Genomic DNA, 23,987 nt, shown 5'->3' with positions numbered 1-23,987 from the left:
AGATTTCTAATATCTGGTTCTTACTGTGATCTGTGCTAGTTTTATAGATTCTTATTCCTGTTTTTAAGATTACAACATCATTTAAAAACTTCTGAGGATTCTTGGGGTGCCTGAGTGACTTAGTTGATTTATCTTTGGACTCTTGATTTTGGCTCAGGTCATGATCTCAGGGTTGTGAGATCAAGCCCCACATCAGGCTCCACACTCCATGGGGAAGTCTGCTTGAGATTCACTTTTCCCTTCTGCCTCCCCCACCCTATCTCTCTAAAATAAATAAATAAATGTTTTTTAAAACTTCTGAGAATTCTAATTAGAATTAAAGAAAAACCAGGTTCTTCATTTCCTTGCACTTCCACTATATTCTACTGAGTCTACAACTGATGCTGGTAGTCTTCCTCATATGTCTGGTAGTCCTTGCTAATTATTATTTAGGTTTATTCTTATTCTTGTTTAGGTTGATTATTCCAGGTTGAGGTTGCAGGTTTTCTTGGCAGTTTCTTTCCCTAAGATGTCTCTTCCCTGAATTGAAGGCTCTTTGTATGTAGGAAGAGCTTATTATCTGGAGGATTTGCCTAATGGTGAGTGGGTAAAGTAACCAGAGCTCACACTAGCAGCCTGTACTTTTCCCAAGAAGCTTACTCAATTCCTTTAGTTTCCTGTGCTGTTTTTATCTTGGAGGAATGAACACTGGGTTTCCATTTATTCTGCATGCATAGATCCTGGGGTGTGTTACAAGCTTGTGTGTGTGTGTGTGTGTGTGTGTGTGTGTGTGTGTGTGTGTGAATAGAGAGACACAGAGAGAGAGACAGAGAGAAAGAGAGAACTAATGCAGCTATTTTACTGAAGGACATTCAGTGAGCGCCTTGTTTATACTGTCCCCCAGTATATCTCCTCAGTCTGAGCTAGGAGCCTTTCCAAAATCCATTGATGTTAGGCTATGCTCCTCACTGTGTCCCCCTTCTGTTCTGTGCTGCATCTTCCTGTGCTCCATTTCACTTATTAATAGGATTTTGTTTCCTTTCTATTCCTAGTAATTGTTGATTTAAGTTTAAAAAAATGAGTAAAAAATAAAAAATAAGAAAACCCAAAAACCCAACCAAGATTCAGATTTCATCTCCAGAGACTGAATTCTTAAACTTTATGCTATATTGCTTCTTATAATCATGCCATCAAAAAAATAAACCTCAAGAAATTAAAAATAGAACTACTCCATGATCCAGAAATCACACTTTGGACATTCACCTAAAAAGTACAAAAACACTAATTCAAAGGGATATACACACACCTATGTTTATTGGAGCATCATTCACATTAGCCAAACTCCAGAAGCAATCCAAGTGTCCCTCGAAAGATGACCATTCATTTTCTAAAGAAGAAGCAGTATATATATGTATGTGTGTTTGCAGGAATGTTACTCAGCCATGAAAAGGAATGAAATCTTTCCATTTGCAACAACATGGATAGAGCAAGACAGTATAATGTTAAGTGAAATAAGTCAGTCAGAGAAAGACAAATACTATAAGATCTCACTCCTATGTGGAATCTAAGAAACAGAACAGATGAGCAAAGAAAAAGGGAAAGAGGGGTAGAGAGGGGGAAACCCAGAAATAGACTCTTAACTATAGAGAACAAACTGGTGGTTACCAGAGGAGAGGCAGGTAGGGGGATGGGAAAAAGAGGGGATGAGGGGCGCCTGGGTGGCTCAATAGGTTAAAGCCTCTGCCTTCGGCTCAGGTCATGATCCCAGGGTTCTGGGATTGAGCCCTACATCCGACTCTCTGCTCAGCGGGGAGCCTGCTTCCTCCTCTCTCTCTCTGCCGGCCTCTCCGCCTACTTGTGATCTCTGTCAAATAAATAAATAAAATCTTTTTTAAAAAAAAGAAATTAAAGAGTACACTTTTCATGATGAAAATAAAATAATAAAGCCCATGAGGATAGAATAATTCTGGAGTATCAAATAAGCTGATGATATATTTTCTTAAAAAATAAAGATATTTTCAAGAAAAGACTCAGAAAATGAATATAATTCTATGGTGATAAGGAAGGCTGAATTATGAGATTTATTTATTTAGATTTAGGTAACACAATTTAAAATATTCTCAATGGAAAGAAAATGCGGAGACAGGTAGAAAATCTGGCATATTTGCAGGTAGAGAAGCTGTCTAATAAAGCTGGAAAATATCTATGTAAATGGTGTATGAAAGAACATATAACTAAGGGGAATACAAAGTACTGGGATAAGAATTTCAAGAGAGTTAAAGCCAAAGATTAGCTGAGGCTCACAAAAACCACTGGAGACAGCAGCAGCAATTTTTCATGCTATTTTCAGAGCAATAGATGAAAATTATAGGTCCATTGCTTGAGAATGACGGTATCGTGTTAAAACAAAACACTACACATCCGCTTTTCTTCTGCCTATACCAAGAAGAATGATCTTTAAGCTGACAACACTGAGAGATCCTTACATTAAGAGGTTATTGATATGCACAAGGAGAGGAGTCTAACAGTAACAAATATTTTAGATAAATTCAAACTCCCAGATCATGACAAATTACATTTTGGGCAATGCACAGTCTAATTGATATGATCGTAATACTACCATATTCTTTGAGAAATTTTGGAGAACAGGGAAAAATTCAAAAGAATGGAGAAAGGTACATATGACCATAATTTTCAAACCTTCCCCCCCATCAGTGTTAGTCTTGGCTATGTGTCTTGCTGTGGCCAATGAAATGTGAGGGGTGAATGCTACTTCTAAGCAGAATCATTAAGAAGCACCAGCACTATGTTTTCTGCCACTACTGTTGAAAAATATGTTATCAGCTATTTGAATGACAGCATAGATGTTATATTTCTCAACTTTGCACAACATAGGACCCATTATATAAGATACTCCCTAGAAAAGAGAGTATGTTGGATAGAAAAATTAGAATGGAAATGATATCTATTGAAAAGATACTGAAGCAAATATGATAAAATTTATAACTTAAAGTGTTTAAGCTGGATAAATGTGTTACTAGAAGTTTGTTTTTGTTGTTGTTTTGTTTTATTTTGTTTTTTCTGGTCATAAATTTTTTATTTTTTTATTAACATATAACATATTATTTGCTTCAAGGGTGCAGGTCTGTGAATCATCAGTCTTACACAGTTCACAGCACTCATAGCACATACCCTCCCCAATGTCCATAACCCAGCCACCCCATCCCTCCCTTCCCATCCCCAGCAACCCTCAGTTTATTTCCTAGGATTAAGAATTTCTTTAGGGGCGCCTGGGTGGCTCAGTGGGTTAAGCCGCTGCCTTCGGCTCGGGTCATGATCTCGGGGTCCTGGGATCGAGTCCCGCATCGGGCTCTCTGCTCGGAAGGGAGCCTGCTTCCTCCTCTCTCTCTGTCTGCCTCTCTGCCTACTTGTGATCTCTGTCAAATAAATAAATAAAATCTTTAAAAAAAAAAAAAAGAATTTCTTTAGGATTGATGGGTGGGTGGGAGGTTGGGGTACCAGGTGGTGGGTATTATAGAGGGCATGGATTACATGTAGCACTGGGTGTGGTGAAAAAATAATGAATACTGTTATGCTAAAAATAAATAAAAAATTAAAAAAAATTTTAAAAATTAAAAAAAAAAAGAATTTCTTTTGGTTTGTCTCCCTCCCTGGTCCCATCTTGTTTCATTTTTTCCCTCCCTACCCCCCACAATCCCCTGCCCTGCCTCTCAAATTCCTTATATCAGAGAGATCATATGATAATTGTCTTTCTCTGATTGACTTATTTTGTTTAGCATAATAACCTCTAGTTCCATTCATGTCTTTGCAAATGGCAAGATTTTGGGTTTCTTTGATGGCTGCATAGTATTTTAGTGTGTGTGTGTGTGTGTGTGTGTGTGTACATACATGTATATGTACACACATATACATACATACATGCACGTGTGTGTGTGTGTGTATCACATCTTCTTTATTGAGTCATCTGTTGATGGACATCTGGGCTCTTTCCATAGTTTGGCTATTGTGGACCTTGCTGCTATAAATATCTGGGTGCACGTGCCCCTTCAGATCACTACATTTGGGTATTTAGGGTAAATACCCAGTAGTGCAATTTTGGGGTCATAGAGTAGCTCTCTTTTCATCTTTTCGAGGAGCTTCCGTACTGTTTTCCAGAGTGGCTGCACCAGCTTGCATTCCCACCAATAGTGTAGCGTTCCCCTTTCCCTGCATCCTCACCATCATCTGTCATTTCCTGACTGGTTAATTTTAGCCATTCTGGTGTGAGGTGGTATCTAACTGTGGTTTTGATTTATATTTCCCTGATGCCAAGTGATGTGGAACACTTTTTCATGTGTCTGTTGGCCATCTGGATGTCTTTGCAAAAATGTCTGTTCATGTCTTCTGCCCATTTCTTGAATGGATTATTTGTTCTTTGGGTGTTGAGTTTGATAAGTTCTTTAAAGATTTTTGGATACTAGCCTTTTATCTGATATGTCATTTGCAAATATCTTCTCCCATTCTGTCAGTTGTCTTTTGGATTTGTTGACTGTTTCCTTTGCTGTGTCACTGGAAGTTTTTTTAAGTGTCATTTGTATTGAATGAAGGAAAACTGCTTCTTTGAATATAGGTGAAATCAGAAAGTGCGGATTGGTCCAAATCTCAAATAAGGTTAGTGCGCTGCTGCCTCTATAAAAGTGAAGGTGATCTGAAGCTATTTTAACAAAGTTAGGCATTATATTATCAAGGGGGTTATTATGTGTTAATAATAATAACAGTTCTCAGCACTAATTTTTAATAGAAATGTTGATAAAGCCCAAGGATGTTGGGGATAGTTTATTGGGAGGAGTTGGGCAGGTAGAGCCAGGAGGTCTAAACCTAAACCAAAGAACCTGGCCAGATAAGGGAAAGGCTAAAAGAGCAGAGAAGGATAATAATTGCAGATGTGTTCATACTTTACTTAAGGAGGAAATAGGCTGAATATTTTTATATCAATATCTGCTTGTCTCCTTTTGACCAGAGTCCTGCTTTCCTAATCAACTCTGTTTCCTAGTGATATTAAGTCATAAATACGTAAAAGAGACATAGTGAATAAATGCACGTCATGAAAGAGCTTTCTAATCCTGGATGATTAGCAAGATCATTCAGGGACCTTTAAAAATGTAGATACCAGGCCTTACCTCAGACCTCCTGAACCATAATTTCTTGTAGTGCACTCTGGAAATCTGTGTTTTCATTAACCTCCATTGACTCTAGTGCTCTAATGGTTTGTGAGCCACTGTGCCTTGTGATGTGGTTTGTGTTCATCAGGCAAGAGTTGGATTGTAGAACATAGTATACTGCCAAGGCAGGCAAAGCTAGGGCAGTGGCTCCCAGATTCTGGTCTTCATGGATAGTTCAACTTTTAAAGAAATGGGGCTCATCAGCATAGGATGGCTGTCTTTCTAGTAGAACAAACCAACCAAGCAAACTCATATCCTTATTGCTCTATTAAAAAGAATTAAATTTTAAAAGGATTTGGGTGGAATATAGTATAGAAATCAAGTATAGCCTTTTAGTTTGAATGAACTTTGCCACTTTTCTCATTTCACCATGGACTGGTGACAATGTCTTCACATTATGGCATCATTCAGTATGTCAGAATTTGAGAACCAATTTGTAGGGTATGTCCAATTCCTTATGATCTCTGGCAACATGTTGCTGCCTTGCTATGCAGGGTCAAGTGGTTCATAGTTGTTTTAGGGACTCTAGTCTGACAGTCGTGGAGAAAGCTCTGAAAAGAGAGTATAGATGCTGTGTTGGGATGCAGGGGTACCTTGGATGATAAAGGATCTGTGAATAATCATTTGTGGCAACTGATTATTTATCTGTAGAAGAAAAACATGGGTAGACCTGAAAGCTGTATTAAAATATGTAAGTTATCAGGCTAGAAGGCAGCCCTAGGCTGATGTGAGGAAGTCACTGGCCGACCCATTTCAGTTTAATGTAAACAGTAGCTTTCTGAGAATCAGACATTTCCAACAAAGATTAATAAACTACATGGAGATGAGATTGCCGACTCTGGAAGAGCTCAAAACCCATCTGAGTAACAAGGAATGTGCATGAAAGGGTTCTCGACTGAGTTGGAGGTTGGATCAAAATCAGTTTTGGGGGCACCTGGGTGGCTCAGTCTGTTAAGCATCTGACTCCTGCTTTTGGCCCAGGTTGTGACCTCAGGGTTGTGAGATCGAGCTCTGTGTTCAGCGTAGAGTCTCTCTGAGATTCCTTCCCTCTCCTTTTGCCCTTCATCCTGCTCGTATGCCATGCACACTCTCCTCTCTCTCTAATAAATAAGTAAAATCTTAAAAAAGAAACACCCATTTTTCTAGGAGAAAGGGATAAGGAGAGAGAGAGCTCGATAGAAGCAAACCGTAAGAGACTCTTAACTATAGAGAATAAACTGAGGGTGATGGAGGGAGGGAGGTGGGAAGGGCTAAATGGATGATGGGTATGAAGGAGCGCACCTGTGAGGAGCACTGGGTGTTACATGTAAGTGCTGGACAACTCCATTCTACTCCTGAAACCCATTTTACCATACAAGTTAACTAGAATTTAAATTAAAATGTGCAGAAAATAAAATAAGCTACTAAAGCTTATTTCAAGACAAAAATAAGTACATAAAATAATAAAATTACTGTTTCTAAGTCTGGCATCACTCCTCAAAACACCTGGGAAGTCTTTTAAACAAATACAGATTCCTGGACCTCAGCTTAAATCTCTAGAAACAGAAATAGAAACTCTATGAAGGGGGCTCGGGAATTTGTGTGTTTCAGAAGCCTTGCAGGAAATTCTGAGTTAAGTTGCCTGTAGAAACAATTAGAAAACAATTGGGTGAAGTGAATGCCAGAATCTTGAAGCATCTGTGATGAAGGCGTCTCTAAAAATTATGAAGAGATAACATTTTGTTATAGCACCAATATTTGAATATCCACTTAATATATGTGCTTTATTATTGTCTGTTTAAAAGTTATATCTGAAACAACTGGTTATCTGGACATCAACACAAACTGAGAGCATTGAACGGTTTTTAAAACAAGATTTGCTTTGAGCTTGCAAGGAAAATTGGCCTCACGTGAGGAAAAGAAGTCATGGGCCTAATTATAAAGTATGGATAAATAAACTTCCCAAACAGATACCATGTTTGTGCCACATTTTCTTATTTACAAGATCAATGACTCATTCTTTCCAATTTCAAATATCATATTAGCTTAAAATGGTGTTAAATATGTTTATTTCTGTGAAAGAGGACTTTCATTGGACCTTTTGTGACTTTGAAATGATTTTTTATTTTCATCAATATTTCATTCTTATAGCTTGAGTAACTATCTTAGTAACAGAATTATCAAGCAGAATTGCAGAGCACCCCAAAGGTCCTTTTACTTTTTTTTTTTTTAGAATCTGCAGCTCTGATCTGGACTTGGTTGAATTTTTATCCCAAGTTTCTCTGTATAGATTATCTAAAAGGCTTTTGACTGTTGACAAGAGGCTAGGCCTTGAATAACAGACATAAGAAACCAAACTGAAGCCATCAATCAATTGAATATATAAACATTGCTCAAATTTTTTTGAGGGTCTAATCCCTGAGATATTTTCCTAATATCCATTGAGCCATTCAAGCCTTTAAAAATCTATTCTCATAAACACATTTCCCTTTTCTTCATTTAGCATCTAGGCCCTGTTTGCCATTATTCATTTATATGTTCAACAAAAGCTTAGTGGGAGTTAATAATCTACGCCAGGAACAATGGTAGGTATAACAAGACCCCTGCTCTCATGATACTATGTTCTGATAAGGAGAAAGAGATGATAAAATGGCAGATAAACACATCAGAAATTCATCTAGTAACAAGTGCTGTAAAGAAAATTAAATGGGTCAGAGAATTGTTGCGGGCTCTTCTTTGGATGGGATAGTTTGGAGAAAGAAGTGATATTTGAAGTAAGGCTTGGTAACTGTGAGCAGTTGGGAGAGGAGAGCTCTAAGGTGAAACAATAAGCAGTGCAAAGGCCTGAGGTCAGAATAAGCTGGGGGAATTGAGAGGCGAGTGAAGTAGTCTTGTAATGACAACTTGGGGTGGGGTGCCGAAGGTTAGAAAGAAGGCAAGGGCCAGATAAGGCAGGATCTCACAGGCTATGGTAGGAATCTGAATTTATTTGAAGTGTCATAGGTTCTAATCAGGGAGCGATATACTTTTACAAAGTATTTTACAAAGATAACTCGGGCTCCTTGGAGAGAAGGAACCATAGTCTGGGCAAGAGTGAAATGAGGAAGAGTAGAGGCTGTTGCATTAGTGCAGTCTAGAGATGCTGCTGCTTGCTAGAATAAAGCTTTCAACTGAGGGAATGTACAGGAACATCATGTCCCTTTCAGCAGACCGTTTCAGTCAAGAAGGGCATACATATGACTTTTGCAACCTGATTTAACCTGAACTTGTCTTTTTCAGCCCAATGCTCAGATGTCCAGTGTTATCATTAGTTCCCTTTCTCAGCTCTTAGCCTACAACTTTCTTCAGTCGAGAACCACTAGGTTAGATGATTGGGCAGGACAACTTGGTCTTTATCAGGCCAAATGGCTTCCTGCCAATAAAAAAATCCAGAGACCCGACCTCAGATATTTCCATCATTCCCTTTTTTCTTTCCACAGACCTTTCTTTCCCAGTTTCTACCACTGAATTTTCTGTCCCAGGGGAACACAGATTCCCTACTTCTCTGCAGCCAAACTGTCTACTCTGAAAGAAACAAGGATGTTAATTTTTATGCTGTTCTCTTGAAGGATGTACTTTTTGTATGGAAAGGAATACAAAGACGAATGCAAATACAAATAAAGAAAACTCCTTGATTTATTTCACCAAAGGATGGGAAAGTGAGGAAGTTATCTATCCTTTTTGTTAAATCTTATCATTGGAGGGGATGGGACACGTTTTGAACACCTTATTTTTTTTTAAAGGGAAGTTATGTTGATAAGAATATAATAAAGTCTCACATTTGGCACATCATCTCGCTATGTGCCAAACAATGTTGCAGGTGTTTTCTTGGACCAGTTCTAAAGTCATTCCTCGTCACAGATGAGGAAATGATGGCTCAGAGCTATGAAGTAACAGGCTCAGGGTCGCACACGCAGTGAGGGGCCAACCCAGCATTGAAAGCCAGGTTTTTCTTCTCGCCAGGTTTTTCTTTTCTACGCTTCCTTTTCAGGGGAGAGGACTTGGGCATCTGTATTGAAAGGAGACTCTGCAGGTGAGAGGCTGAAGAAACCACTCACTAGATGGGTGCACTGCCTCCCTCACTCCTTATGTGGCTTTAACTCCTCCTCCAGGGCCTCAGTGCCTGATGACCTTTTTACCTCTGGCCCTTGCTTTTACTGCCCCTTTTCCTCAGTCTACCCTTCACATAGGCCTTTACTGAGAAGTATCTCTGTAAGTATGTGGTTGCCAAAATGAAAAGAAACACCCACCCTATTTTTGTCACTAAATTTCTGACTGATGGCCCCAATAGTCTTTGGCTTTCACAGTTGCTCTCTGTTTCTCCGTGGGTGCTCTCCTTGTGTCTCAAGGGGAAATCGGGAGAGCAGGGATCCCTAAGCTAGAGGGACACAAAGCTTTCCCCTCTGTGGTTTGTCCTATACATGCTGAGACTACTCATTTATCAGCTCAGCCTTCTCACAGGTATACTCTTGGTCACAGCAGGCTCCAGGAGATTACTTGTCTCGCTACTGAATTTTCTTTATAGGCTTTTTTTTAAAAAGCATGTATGAAATTATAGTCTCGAGCTTTCCTTTTTCATACACAAACTAATCATTATGAAACCCAATAATGACCCCTGAGAGAAAAACCACATGGAGCACAAGGACTCAGACGTGGGGTGAGGGTGTTGGACAACAGACATCGTTCCCGGACCTGTGGACACAATTCTTTCCGGGGGGTCAGTGCACTGCATTTTTATGACTTGAACTGTTTTTTTTAGGAAATTACGCCATAGTTTCCGCAAAGTGCAATTGTGTGTTGTAATGCCTATTTTGCATGTGCCGTATCATTCCTGAGCCTAAAATCTCAAGGCTCAGGTATCATGTATTACTGATTTGATGATTTGTCTTAAACACATGAGAGGAGAAAGTTTAAAGGACCAGAAAAATCAGAAACAATCCATGAGATAAAAGGACTGGTTTTCTGTAATCCCTTTGGTAAAAATCCTTTAACATTTTATTCTTACGAGTTATGTGACTACCGGATGGTCAACTTGATTATTTGCCTTGGAGTATAATAAAAGAATGTGAGGAAGAGGTTTCTTTTAAATTTGAGATTTAAATGTGATTTATCTCCCAGAAAATAGAAGATGGATATATCTGAGCATTTTACTTTTGAGCGACAAAGATTTGGTGCTGGTTTTAAAGGTAAAGCAGTTTTGTTCTTGGACCAAAATTAGAACAAGAGAAAGTTCTGGCACGTTTACCTCCCAGAAAACACTGGCAGATCTCACTTTTTATTTTCTAGCAAAATCTTCTCTGAACACTCAAGTACTCTTTCATATCAGAGTTATTTAAGGTAATTTAAAACATGATCTCTCCCAAAGAAAGTTATAGTTTACCCGTTTACCACAGATCAAATCTTTAGGTGAAAGAAAGGAATCTCCTGAGTATGATTTATCTGTGTATTTGCTTATTTGTTTCTTTTTTAAAAGTTTATATTGTACTTTGTTCCAAAAAGGAGATTTAAGGCTATGTATCATACAATAAGAAAAAAATTTAAAAAGATTAATTGAGAATATTAGGATGACTTTAGGATTTAGGGTTTTAGGAAAAAATGAACTCTTGGTTGTTTTGTTATTGTTTTATCATTGTTATCAGGAACCTTCATTTTACCTTGAAATCTTAGCAGGGCAGAGGTGTGATGGAGTCACCAACGCCACTTACAGCAGACTAATCTTTCAGCACATGTTAGATAATTTATGGTGAAAAAGTGTTTTCTTATATTTTTCAGCTTGCTTGGGGCATGTAGTACAATGTACTATTCCAGTTTTAGTTCTTTAGTATCCCTCTCTTTGGTTACTTATTAACCTTCCTTTAAAGTACAACTTAATCATTCAAGGAGGGTACAAAGTTCAGTTAATGTTTCTACTGTTCCAAATTATGATAATACATGAGGCCACTGTATAACTTGAAATGCCTCCTAAAGTCTAAAATTCATATGTGAAACCATTAGCCTGTAGGGAACTTGCTCTAAATACCAGCAGTATACAGGGTAATCCTGCAGTAACAGAGAAATGCTGCCCACATTAATGGAATGTTTAGATGATACTTGTATGCCAAGTAGTTTATATGTTTCACATGTAACCTCTTCCTCCTCCCTCTGTTGCTATCCTTGTAAGGACAGGATGTCGAAGTTGATTAGTTATTTCCCCAGGGAAGCCAGAGAAAGAAGAGTAGATGTCCTCCCCTCTAGAGATATTTCTATTATGCAATTTATCATGGTTGATGATTGCTTAAGATCCAAAATTCAGACTGAACACAGGCGTTCAGTTCTCCCCCTATTTGGAGTAATGAAAAATGTAGCCTTAGAAGACTTGAGTAAATTTCTAGGCACTATGTTTACAAAAATAGTAAGAGATTGTGGGTCTCTCATCTTCCCTCCCAGAAGCTAGAAAAGCTCCTCAATATCCTGTGTTCAGTATCACTTGTAAAATGAATATAAAATGAAATCTCCCTTCTGAAGTTTTTGAGAGTCAATGTAATGAGATCTCTAAGGTACTTCTTAGGTATGGGAAATCCTTCAATTTCTACCCTGTGGATTGGTGATAATTAATCTCTTCTTTCTTATTAAACTCTGTTGGTTTAAGCTCAGTTCTGGAAACAAGTTGTCTGAATTCAGACCATATTTTTACTGCTTATTAGCTGTGCAAATGTGGGGAAGTTTCATAACGCCTCTAGGACTCAGTTTTCTCAACTGATATTAGGGGAAGTAAATGATGTGTGATGCATAGTATGAGACACACACAGCCTGATAAATATTTGACAGCCATCACAGTATAGTAGCCTTGATAAAGGATCAAGTCCTGTCTGCTAAAGGGAAGATTCTTTGTGAACAGAAATAATAGGAACCTCAAGGAATCTACCCGTGACTTTTTAAGTCACGTGATAATGAAAAGAACATTGAAAAGGACTGCTTTCCAGAAAGAAGTAGGCAGCTATCCAAAGTATTTTGAGATAGAAATAAATATTGGTAGATTTCTCTCTTTAAATACATTATTTAGAATTAATCTTCAATAGAATGAAGAGTTTACAGGTTTAAAAAATAAAAATTTTAAAAGGTCCTAAATATGAGATTTTACTTTGAAGTTATTTTTCTTTAACAAACATGCCATTCATTCAACAAATATTTGTTAAGCAATGGTTATATGTCAAGCATTATGTTAGGTGCTAGGGAGAAAAAGTGAAAAAGGCATGGTGCCTGAATATTTAGATAAGCAGTATATTCAGATAAGCAATGTCCTTCAAAATAGTTACCCTGTTTCCTGCACATTTATTCCAATATTATTGCTCTCAAGACCAAACAACTCTTGGGCAGTGCTTTTAGAGCCAATGCCTGAGCCACACAAAAGCAGCAGTGGCCTCTCCACTTTTTGGAAGGACTAATAGTGGACCTTAAAATAGCTCAAATCTCCTTTATTGTTGGCCCCAAAAGGCCAACCCATCCCCAATGCTATAGTTTGTCTTCTAGGACCCTTTAGAACACCTCACAACCCAACTACTAAAAAATTAATCCCTGGATTTTGGCCAGTGTCCTCCAGAACATCTGTTCTCATTGCTCTCTGTCCTGTTATACCTTCCGTTGAATACTTTGAGTATCACCCCCTACATAGAGTGTCACCCTACATTTTCCTCAATCCTTCTTTCATATCTACTTCATTCTACCTGGTACATCCAGGGCCCCAATCCTATTCTAGATTACTTTTAGCTATGGATGAAGATCAAACCCAACTCTAAAGGACAAAATTTAGCTGCCTAAGAAGACATTTGTTTAAAATAAAAAGGAACAGACTCAAAACAAGTTCAAAAGGAGGATCCTGATACTGTTCTGTGCAAAGGCAAATGTCACTGAAGTTACCCTGTGGACTCCCAAGGTGACTACTCAGAGGGAATGACGCCATTTCTTATGTAATTTATGGTGTTTTATGAACAAAAACAATAATATTAGGCCAATTACTTTATAGTCACATCTTGCATATTAGATGAATATCTAATTTTGGAAGAGCTGTATTTTAAAGTCTTAATGCCTTTAGTTAGGAACATTTTTAAAGCTTAGTATATTTTTTCCAGCTAATGTTAGCATATAGCATCTTAGCAATATGTTAGCATATGAGGAGTATGATAGGCATGTTTATCTCAGTAGCATTTTGGAATTCCTAATGCCCAGATATAGAAATACAGTAACAGTGAATATCTTTTGCAGATAATATTCAGAATTATTCAAAATAGTAAAGTATGGCACAATTATAGAGGGTATAGAAGTTTTTGTTGTAGGTACTGTGAATTCAGAAATATTGTTATAAAATATGCTTATTTTTAATAGGATTTGTAGAATTGGAATATAAATTTATTTTTATTTGTTACAAGACACTCAAAAAGCAAAAACACAAGTCACCCAAAACAAAACAAGACAGAAAGGACTTTCTGAAGACAAAATCATATTGGTTGGTGGGACACAATTTTTAAAGGAATGAGTATCTGATACTTGTGCTAAAGACAGATTGGACTTTAGGTCCCAGAGTCTAGAAAATTGGTAAGTCATACTTAATTAACTTTTTTACTGGTTCGGCAGCTAAATCATTTATATGAAAATCAGTAGATTTTTTTCCATAATGATAGTGGATCCTGTAGATAACATTATTTCATTCTATAACATTAACCACAGAGCTGAAGTTTTTTTGTTGAATGAATGAATGTACAGCTGAGCAGGAGTAGGAATGACATTTCCTTTGGATCATTACTTAGGTCTTCATTTCTTTAAAAATAATAATTTTTTAAAATTTTATTTTATTTTTTCAGTGTTCCAAGATTCATTGTTTATGTACCATACCCAGGGCTCCATGAAAAATGTGCCCTCCTTAATACCCATCACCAGGATCACCCATCCCTCCACTCCCCTCCCCTCTAAAACCTCAGTTTGTTTCTCAGAGTCCACAGTCTTTCATGGTTCAACTCCCCCTCTGATTATTTTTCTTGCAAAAATAATTACAAGTTGGGACACCTGGGTGGCTCAGTGGGTTAAAGCCTCTGCTTTAGCCCGGGTCATGATTCCAGGGTTCTGGGATCGAGGGCTCTGGGATCAAGCCCCGCATCGGGCTTTCAGCTCAGCAGGGAGCCTGCTTCCTCCTCCTCTTCTCTCTCTCTCTCTCTCTGCCTGCTTCTCTGTCTACTTGTGATCTCTGTCTGTCAAATAAATAAATAAAATCCTTTAAAAATTTTTTTAAAAAAGAACCTCTGCGAACATATCAGATTATATGAAGTATTAAATATAGTAATAGGGGAAAAGTAGGTATGTTCCCCAAAGATTAGCAATATGGACTTTTTAAAAAAATTTTTATTTTCTATTGATTTTGTTAACTGTTTCCTTTGCTGTGCAAAAGCTTTTGATCTCGAGGAAATCCCAATAGTTCATTTTTGCCCTTGCTTCCCTTGCCTTTGGCGTTGTTCCTAGGAAGATGTTGCTGCGGCTGAGGTCGAAGAGGTTGCTGCCTGTGTTCTCCTCAAGGATTTTGATGGATTTCTTTCGCACATCAAAATCAAAAGACAACTGACAGAATGGGAGAAGATATTTGCAAATGACATATCAGATAAAGGACTAGTGTCCAGAATCTATAAAGAACTTAGCAAACTCAACACCCAAAGAACAAATAATCCAATCAAGAAATGGGCAGAGGACATGAGCAGACATTTCTGAAAGAAGACATCCAGATGGCCAACAGACACATGAAAAAGTGCTCCATATCACTCAGCATCAGGGAAATACAAATCAAAACCACAATGAGATATCACCTCACACCAGTCAGAATGGCTAAAATCAACAAGTCAGGAAATGACAGATGCTGGCGAGGATGCGGAGAAAGGGGAACCCTCCTACACTGTTGGTGGGAATGCAAGCTGGTGCAGCCACTCTGGAAAACAGCATGGAGGTTCCTCAAAATGTTGAAAATAGAACTGCCCTATGACCCAGCAATTGCACTATTGGGTATTTACCCTAAAGATACAAACGTAGTGATCCAAAGGGGCACGTGCACCCGAATGTTTATAGCAGCAATGTCCACAATAGCCAAACTATGGAAAGAACCTAGATGTCCATCAACAGATGAATGGATCAAGAAGATGTGGTATATATACACAATGGAATACTATGCAGCCATCAAAAGAAATGAAATCTTGCCATTTGCGACAACATGGATGGAACTAGAGCGTATCATGCTTAGCGAAATAAGTCAAGCAGAGAAAGACAACTATCATATGATCTCCCTGATATGAGGAAGTGGTGATGCAACATGGGGGCTTAAGTGGGTAGGAGAAGAATAAATGAAACAAGATGGGATTGGGAGGGAGACAAACCATAAGTGACTCTTAATCTCACAAAACAAACTGAGGGTTGCTGGGGGGAGGGCGTTTGGGAGAAGGGGGTGGGATTATGGACATTGGGGAGGGTATGTGCTTTGGTGAGTGCTGTGAAGTGTGTAAACCTGGTGATTCACACACCTGTACCCCTGGGGATAAAAATATATGTTTATAAAAAATAAAAAATTAATTTTAAAAAAAGTAAATAAAAAAAATAAAAAATAATAATTTTTTAAAAACCAACAAAAAGAAAAAACAATGAAAAAATAAAGTGAGAAAAAAATTTTATTTTCTATAAACATATAATGTATTTTTATCCCCAGGGGAGCAATATGGACTTAAAATTAAAAAATGGTACTAACTTTGGTGAAGCTGATGGAGGTTGAGAATCATAATCTGTAACACAAATAGACCAGGATGATGAGTAATGGTGGAAGAAACCTAGGAGTTGTGGGAAGCTAATTATGAGTAGCATTTCAAAGGAATGGAAGAGCAGAGAAAAACCCTGCTATTTCAGGCTACTAATGAAAAGACATTGTGTTATTGAAAAGGAGAGAGTGAGCTTTTCTCTAACTTAGTGAAACCCAAATGTACCAGCTTCAACGACCAATGACTACAAAATATTATCTTATTTCCTCTAAATACCCAAGTGATATGAGCTCCAGTCTCACAGACCAGACTGATTGCTCAAAATTGGCACCTCTCTCAAATGTTTCAACAACTTTTCCTGGGTTCAAAGGGTGCTGTTTTGAGGATATGCAGGATGGAGCACGGCATTTAGGCAAAGACAACATGCATGGCCTCTGTTGTCCATGACCATTGTAAAGTTGACATACAAAGATGATTAGCCATCTTTCTGAACTGGTTTTGGGTGGCAGGGGTCCTTTCTGTACATTTAGCTACTCACTCCAAAACAAAAACCAATTCCTTTTCTAATTCTACGCTGCAGAGATCAGGCTGCAATTCCCACAAAATTTCATCCAACATGGGAGTGGACCAGGTGATATTGGGAAGTACCACACAAAATAATTTGTATCTACAACAGAACTTCTAGGACAGCCATATCTCAGAGTGACTAAAGGGATTTCTTACTCACCCCGCTCAGTCTGGGAATGTTTACTCCCAAGAGGCCTCAAAGGAGAAGAGAGTTTTTCATCTCTCCAATACAAATCTCATTCCCCAGAGTCCCCCACATTTCTGGTTCAAACCCCTTCTGGGATTGACACTGGGAATGCCATAGGGGGAAGACCCCAGCTCTATCCACAGAAGTTGACCTACAATTTATTAGTTCAGCATCTAAACATTCTGAATTATTTAGTCCTAAATAATATCATGGCTAGGAGTTCCAAAGTACTGCCTGTTTATTTTTTTGGTTTCTTGTCCAACATGTGAAGTTCATATCTACATATCATTTTTATAGTCTTTATTGTCAAGTTTTCTTTAAACAACTGCTGTCACAAGGAAAACATCTTCATGTCTTTTACCCATTTTCTAATTGAATAGCTTGTTTTTTAACTGTTGAGTTTTAAGAGTTCTTAATGTATCCTAGTCAGATATGTAATTTGCAAATATTTTCTTCCAGTATGTAGCTTGTCTTTTTATCCTCTTTATGGTCTTTTGCAGAGCAAGAGTTTTCAGTTTGATGAAGCCCAGTTTATCAATTTTCCCTCTTACAGATTATATTTTTGGTGTCATGTCTAAGAACTCTACTTAGATCTCAACCTCAAAGATTTTCTCCTGGTTTTTTTTTTTTTTCCCATAACTTTGATAAGGTAGCGTTACATTTAAATCCATCATCCATTTTGGGTTAATTTCTATGTAAGATGTAAGATTTAGGCCAAGTTCTTATACATTTATTTTCACGTAGATGTCCAATTGCTCCATGGGTTGAAAGGCTATCCTTTCTTCATTAAATTGTGTTTTTCACCTTCATCAATAGTCAGCTGGCCATATTTTTGTAGGTCTCGTCCTAGGTTTTTTATTCTGTTCCATGAATCTATGTTTCTATCACTCCACCAAGACCACAGAGTTTTGTTTATTGTAGCTACATAATATATCTTGAAACTGGGTAGACTGATTTCTCCCCCACTATTAATCTTTTAAAAAATAGTTTTTTAGCTACTCTAGTTCCTTTACCTTTTCACATGTATAAAGAATAATCTTGCCTATAACTGCAAATCTTCTGGAAATTAGTTTAAACCTATACAGTTGACCCTTGAACGACATGAGTTTGAACAGCTCACATCTAGTTATACACATTTTGATAAATATATATATATTTATATATATAAATATATATTTATATATTTATATATATAAATATATATATTTATATATATTTGATAAATATAAATATAGAGTATAGTACTCTGAATGTATTTTCTTTTCTTTATGATTTTCTTAATAGCATTTTCTTTTCTCTAGCCTGAAATGTATTTTCTTTTCTTTATGATTTTCTTAATAGCATTTTCTTTTCTCTAGCCTACTTCATTGTAAGGATATAGTATATAATACATATAACATATAAAATATGTGTTAATAGACTGTTTTTTGTTATAGGTTAGGCTTCCAGTCAATAGTAAGCTATTAGTGGTTAAGTTTTTGGAAAGTCAAAAGTTATATGTGGATTTTTGATAGTGTGAGGAGTCAGCATCCCTAACACCAATATTGTTCAAGGGTCAACTGTAGATAAATTTAAGAAGCAATACCTTTACTATGTTGTGTCTTCCAGTCCATGAACACAGTATGTCTCCGTATATTTAGATCTTCTTTGATTTCTTTAATTAACATTTTCAGTTTTTGGCATACAAATGCAAATGCAATATAATACTACACAGTGTTAGATTTACACATAATTATTTCATTATTTTGAATGATTGTAATTAGTACATTTTTAATTTTGGTGTTCATTGCTAGTACAAAGAAATGAAATGAATTTTTTTGAATGTTTATTTTGTATCCTGTGGCCTTGCTGAATTCACATGGTATTTCTAGAAGTTTCCTTGTAGATTTCTTGGAATTTTCTATGTAGACAATTATGTCATCTGCAAATAGGGATAGTCTTCTTTCTTTCTGATCAGTGTGCCTTTTATTTCCTTTTCTTGCCATACTATAGTGGCTACAACTTCCAGTAGTATGTTGAATAAGAGTACATATTTCTTTGCATTGTTTTGATCTTTGAGGGAAGGCATGTAGTCTTTCATCATTATGTATGATATCAGCTTTATTAAGTTGAAGAAGTTCCCTCCATTCCTACTTGTCTGGGAGTTTTTATCATGAATGAGTGTTGAATTTTGTCAAATCCTTTTTCTCATCAAATAATATGATCATATTTTTTTCTTTAGATTAATATGGTAGTTTACACTGACTGATTTTCAAATATTGAACTAACCTTGCTCCCTGGAATAAATTCTACTTGGTCATGGTATGTAATTCTTCTTATTTATTGTGAAATCCTATTTGAAAATGTTTTCTTAAGGACTTTTACATGTATTTTTATGAGTGATATTGGCCTGTAGCTTTCTTTTCTTTTGCTCCCATTGTGTATTATCAGGGTACATTAAGTTCATAAAATGAATTGAGAGTGCTCTTTCCTCTTCTGTTTTCTGGGAGAGATTGTATAAAATTGTTTTTTTTAATTCTCCTATAAACATTTGAAAGAATTCTATAGTGAAGCCATCCAGGGCTGGAGATTTTCTTTGAGCTTTTAAATTTGAAATTTTAAATTATGAAATAACCATTTCCTGAATAATTGTTGGACAATGCAAATGATCTATTTCATGCTGGGTTAATTGTGACATTTTGTGCTTTTCAAAGACTTGGTCCATTGCATGTAGGTTGTCAGACTTATGTGTGTACACTTACTTAGAATATTCCTGTATTATCCAGGATCTGTCATGATACCCCTTCCTAAATTTCTGGTATTGGTAATTTGTGGCTTCTCTTTTATTCCTTTGTCAGTCTTGTTAGAGATTTGTCAATTTTATTGATCTTTTAAAAGAACCAAATTTTGGGTTCATTTCTGTTTTTTTATTACTTCCTTCTATTTTGGGTTTATTTTTCTTTTCTTTTCGTAGGTTCTTGAGGTGGAAGCTGAGATTACCGATATGAGACTTTTCCTCTTTTCTCTTGTAAGCATTAGTGCTATAAATTTCCCTCTCAGCATTGTTTTAGCTGTATCCCACAAATGTCTATATGTCCTACTTTCATATTCACTCAGTTCAATGTAATTTTTTATTTCTCTTGTGGCATCATCTTTGAACCATGAATTATTTAGAAATGTATTGCTTTTCTTTTGTTGTTGATATCTAGTTTGCTTCCGTTATGGTCAGAGAACACACTCTTATGATGTGAATTTTTTATAATTTGTTGATATTTGTTTTATAGTCTATGATATTGTCTATCTCAGTGTATGTTCTATGTCTTTTGAAAACAATGTGAGTTCTGCTGTTGGTGGGTAGACTGTTCCATAAATGTTGATTAGACTCTGTTCATGGGTGGTGTTATAGAATTTTCTCTATCCTTGCTGATTTTCCGTCTGGTGTCTGCCAGTTGAGTGAAGAATGCTAACATCTCTATAATTGTAGGTTTGTCTGTTTTCCTCTCAATTTTACCAGCTTTGCTTCAGATATTTTGTAGCTCTGTTGTTTGGTGCATACACATCCAGGACTGCCTTGTCCTCCTGGTGGACTGACAATTTTATCATTATGTCATGTCATTCTTTGTCTGTGGTAAATCATTATTCTTAAGTCTCCTTTATCTGATATTAATATGGCTACTCCTGCTTTCTTTTCATTAACATTTGCATAATGTATCTTTTCCTATCCTTGTATTTTCAACCTACCTGTGTTACATTTGAAGTGAGTTTCTTGTAGACAGCATGTAGTTGGGTCATGTTTTTTAATCTACTCTGCCAGTCTCTGTCTTTTAATTGGTACATGTCAACACTCTTTTATCTATAAAATTTACTTCCTAAAGATTAAATAAGTAATGCACATAAGTATGCAAAATTTGAAAGATACCAAGAAGTACATGTTAAACACTCAGTCTCCTTCTACCTTTTCCCACAGTCTTTCTTCCCTCCTCTCAAGAGGCAACCATATTCTCCAGTTTTCTGTTGTCTTCTGTCAGAGCCAATCTGCTCACATGCAAATATTTCTAGGACTATATTTTTTTTCTTTAAAAAGAAGAAAACAAATTAAAACAAAGTGTATATGCTGTTCAACCTCACACTTTATAGATATACTTAATAGCATACCTTAGAGAACTTTTTATATTGATTTATATAGAGCATACGGTCAACATTTAAATAAAAATATTTTCTTCTAGGAGCACCTGGGTGGCTCAGTCAGTTAAAAGTCTGACTCTTGATTTTAGGTGAGGTCATGATCTCGGGTTGGGAAATTGACCCCTGTGTCAGACTCTGTGCTGGGTGTGGAGCCTGCTTGGGATACTCTTTCTCCTCTTGCCCTTCATCTCACCTCCTGCTCATGCTCTCTCTCATTCTCTTTCTCTCAAAAAAAAAAAAAATTTGTTTTTTTTTCTTCTAGTTTCAAGTCTTAAAAGGCAGTGTCAGAACAGAAGATTACATGTGAAAATCCTCAAGAGTTAAACACATTTAACATTCAGAATGGAGAATACAATTTATAATGAAATGTATATTGTGCTTAAATAATATGTGCTTTAGAATGAATGTGATGGAAATCTATTCTTTTTTTTTTTTTTAATTTTTTATTTTTTATAAACATATATTTTTATCCCCAGGGGTACAGGTCTGTGAATCACCAGGTTTACACACTTCACAGCACTCACCAAAGCACATACCCTCCCCAATGTCCATAATCCCACCCCCTTCTCCTAAACCCCCTCCCCCCAGCAACCCTCAGTTTGTTTTGTGAGATTAAGAGTCACTTATGGTTTGTCTCCCTCCCAATCCCATCTTGTTTCATTTATTCTTCTCCTACCCACTTAAGCCCCCATGTTGCATCACCACTTCCTCATATCAGGGAGATCATATGATAGTTGTCTTTCTCTGCTTGACTTATTTCGCTAAGCATGATACGCTCTAGTTCCATCCATGTTGTCGCAAATGGCAAGATTTCATTTCTTTTGATGGCTGCATAGTATTCCATTGTGTATATATACCACATCTTCTTGATCCATTCATCTGTTGATGGACATCTAGGTTCTTTCCATAGTTTGGCTATTGTGGACATTGCTGCTATAAACATTCGGGTGCATGTGCCCCTTTAGATCACTACATTTGTATCTTTAGGGTAAATACCCAATAGTGCAATTGCTGGGTCATAGGGCAGTTCTATTTTCAACATTTTGAGGAACCTCCATGCTGTTTTCCAGAGTGGCTGCACCAGCTTGCATTCCCACCAGCAGTGTAGGAGGGTTCCCCTTTCTCCGCATCCTCGCCAGCATCTGTCATTTCCTGACTTGTTGATTTTAGCCATTCTGACTGGTGTGAGGTGATATCTCATTGTGGTTTTGATTTGTATTTCCCTGATGCCGAGTGATATGGAGCACTTTTTCATGTGTCTGTTGGCCATCTGGATGTCTTCTTTGCAGAAATGTCTGTTCATGTCCTCTGCCCATTTCTTGATTGGATTATTTGTTCTTTGGGTGTTGAGTTTGCTAAGTTCTTTATAGATTCTGGACACTAGTCCTTTATCTGATATGTCGTTTGCAAATATCTTCTCCCATTCTGTCAGTTGTCTTTTGATTTTGTTAACTGTTTCCTTTGCTGTGCAAAAGCTTTTGATCTTGATGAAATCCCAATAGTTCATTTTTTCCCTTGCTTCCCTTGCCTTTTGCGTTGTTCCTAGGAAGATGTTGCTGCGGCAGAGGTCGAAGAGGTTGCTGCCTGTGTTCTCCTCAAGGATTTTGATGGATTCCTTTCGCACATTGAGGTCCTTCATCCATTTTGAGTCTATTTTTGTGTGTGGTGTAAGGAAATGGTCCAATTTCATTTTTCTGCATGTGGCTGTCCAATTTTCCCAGCACCATTTATTGAAGAGGCTGTCTTTTTTCCATTGGACATTCTTTCCTGCTTTGTCGAAGATTAGTTGACCATAGAGTTGAGGGTCTATTTCTGGGCTCTCTATTCTGTTCCATTGATCTATGTGTCTGTTTGTGCCAGTACCATGCTGTCTTGATGATGACAGCTTTGTAATAGAGCTTGAAGTCCGGAATTGTGATGCCACCAACGTTGGCTTTCTTTTTCAATATCCCTTTGGCTATTCGAGGTCTTTTCTGGTTCCATATAAATTTTAGCATTATTTGTTCCATTTCTTTGAAAAAGATGGATGGTACTTTGATAGGAATTGCATTAAATGTGTAGATTGCTTTAGGTAGCATAGACATTTTCACAATATTTATTCTTCCAATCCAGGAGCATGGAACATTTTTCCATTTCTTTGTGTCTTCCTCAATTTCTTTCATGAGTACTTTATAGTTTTCTGAGTATAGATTCTGTGTCTCTTTGGTTAGGTTTATTCCTAGGTATCTTATGGTTTTGGATGCAATTGTAAATGGGATTGACTCCTTAATATCTCTTTCTTCTGTCTTGCTGTTGGTGTAGAGAAATGCAACTGATTTCTGTGCATTGATTTTATATCCTGACACTTTACTGAATTCCTGTATAAGTTCTAGCAGTTTTGGAGTGGAGTCTTTTGGGTTTTCCACATATAGTATCATATCATCTGCGAAGAGTGATAATTTGACTTTTTCTTTGCCGATTTGGATGCCTTTAATTTCCTTTTGTTGTCTGATTGCTGAGGCTAGGACCTCTAGTACTATGTTGAATAGCAGTGGTGATAATGGACATCCCTGCCGTGTTCCTGACCTTAGCGGAAAAGCTTTCAGTTTTTCTCCATTGAGAATGATATTTGCGGTGGGTTTTTCATAGATGGCTTTGATGATATTGAGGTATGTGCCCTCTATCCCTACACTTTGAAGAGTTTTGATCAGGAAGGGATGCTGTACTTTGTCAAATGCTTTTTCAGCATCTATGGAGAGTATCATATGGTTCTTGTTCTTTCTTTTATTGATTTGTTGTATCACATTGTCTGATTTGCGGATGTTGAACCAACCTTGCACCCCTGGAATAAATCCCACTTGGTCGTGGTGAATAATCTTTTTAATGTACTGTTGAATCCTATTGGCTAGTATTTTGTTGAGTATTTTCGCATCTGTGTTCATCAAGGATATCGGTCTATAGCTCTCTTTTTTGGTGGGATCCTTGTCTGGTTTTGGGATCAAGGTGATGCTGGCCTCATAAAATGAGTTTGGAAGTTTTCCTTCCATTTCTATTTTTTGGAACAGTTTCAGGAGAATAGGAATTAGTTCTTCTTTAAATGTTTGGTAGAAT

The 23,987-nt window shown here is 37.1% G+C and overlaps 1 long non-coding RNA gene across 1 annotated transcript in view; it reads left to right on the top strand.

The window, feature by feature from the left end:
• The window catches only part of LOC309861210, a 309,191-nt gene that overhangs the window by 234,537 nt on the left and 50,667 nt on the right, over positions 1 to 23,987 (top strand). The window contains exons 7-9 of the long non-coding RNA XR_014309815.1: positions 7,684 to 7,765; positions 8,789 to 8,878; positions 18,955 to 19,034. This is a non-coding gene — a long non-coding RNA (uncharacterized lncRNA). The remainder of the gene's footprint in view (positions 1 to 7,683; positions 7,766 to 8,788; positions 8,879 to 18,954; positions 19,035 to 23,987) is intronic.

The sequence above is a fragment of the Mustela nivalis genome, assembly GCF_964662115.1.
Source record: "Mustela nivalis genome assembly, chromosome: 3".
NCBI classification, from domain to species: Eukaryota; Metazoa; Chordata; class Mammalia; order Carnivora; family Mustelidae; genus Mustela; species Mustela nivalis.
Note: the sequence above shows the minus strand (reverse complement) of the source record. Positions and strands in the feature narration are given on the sequence as shown.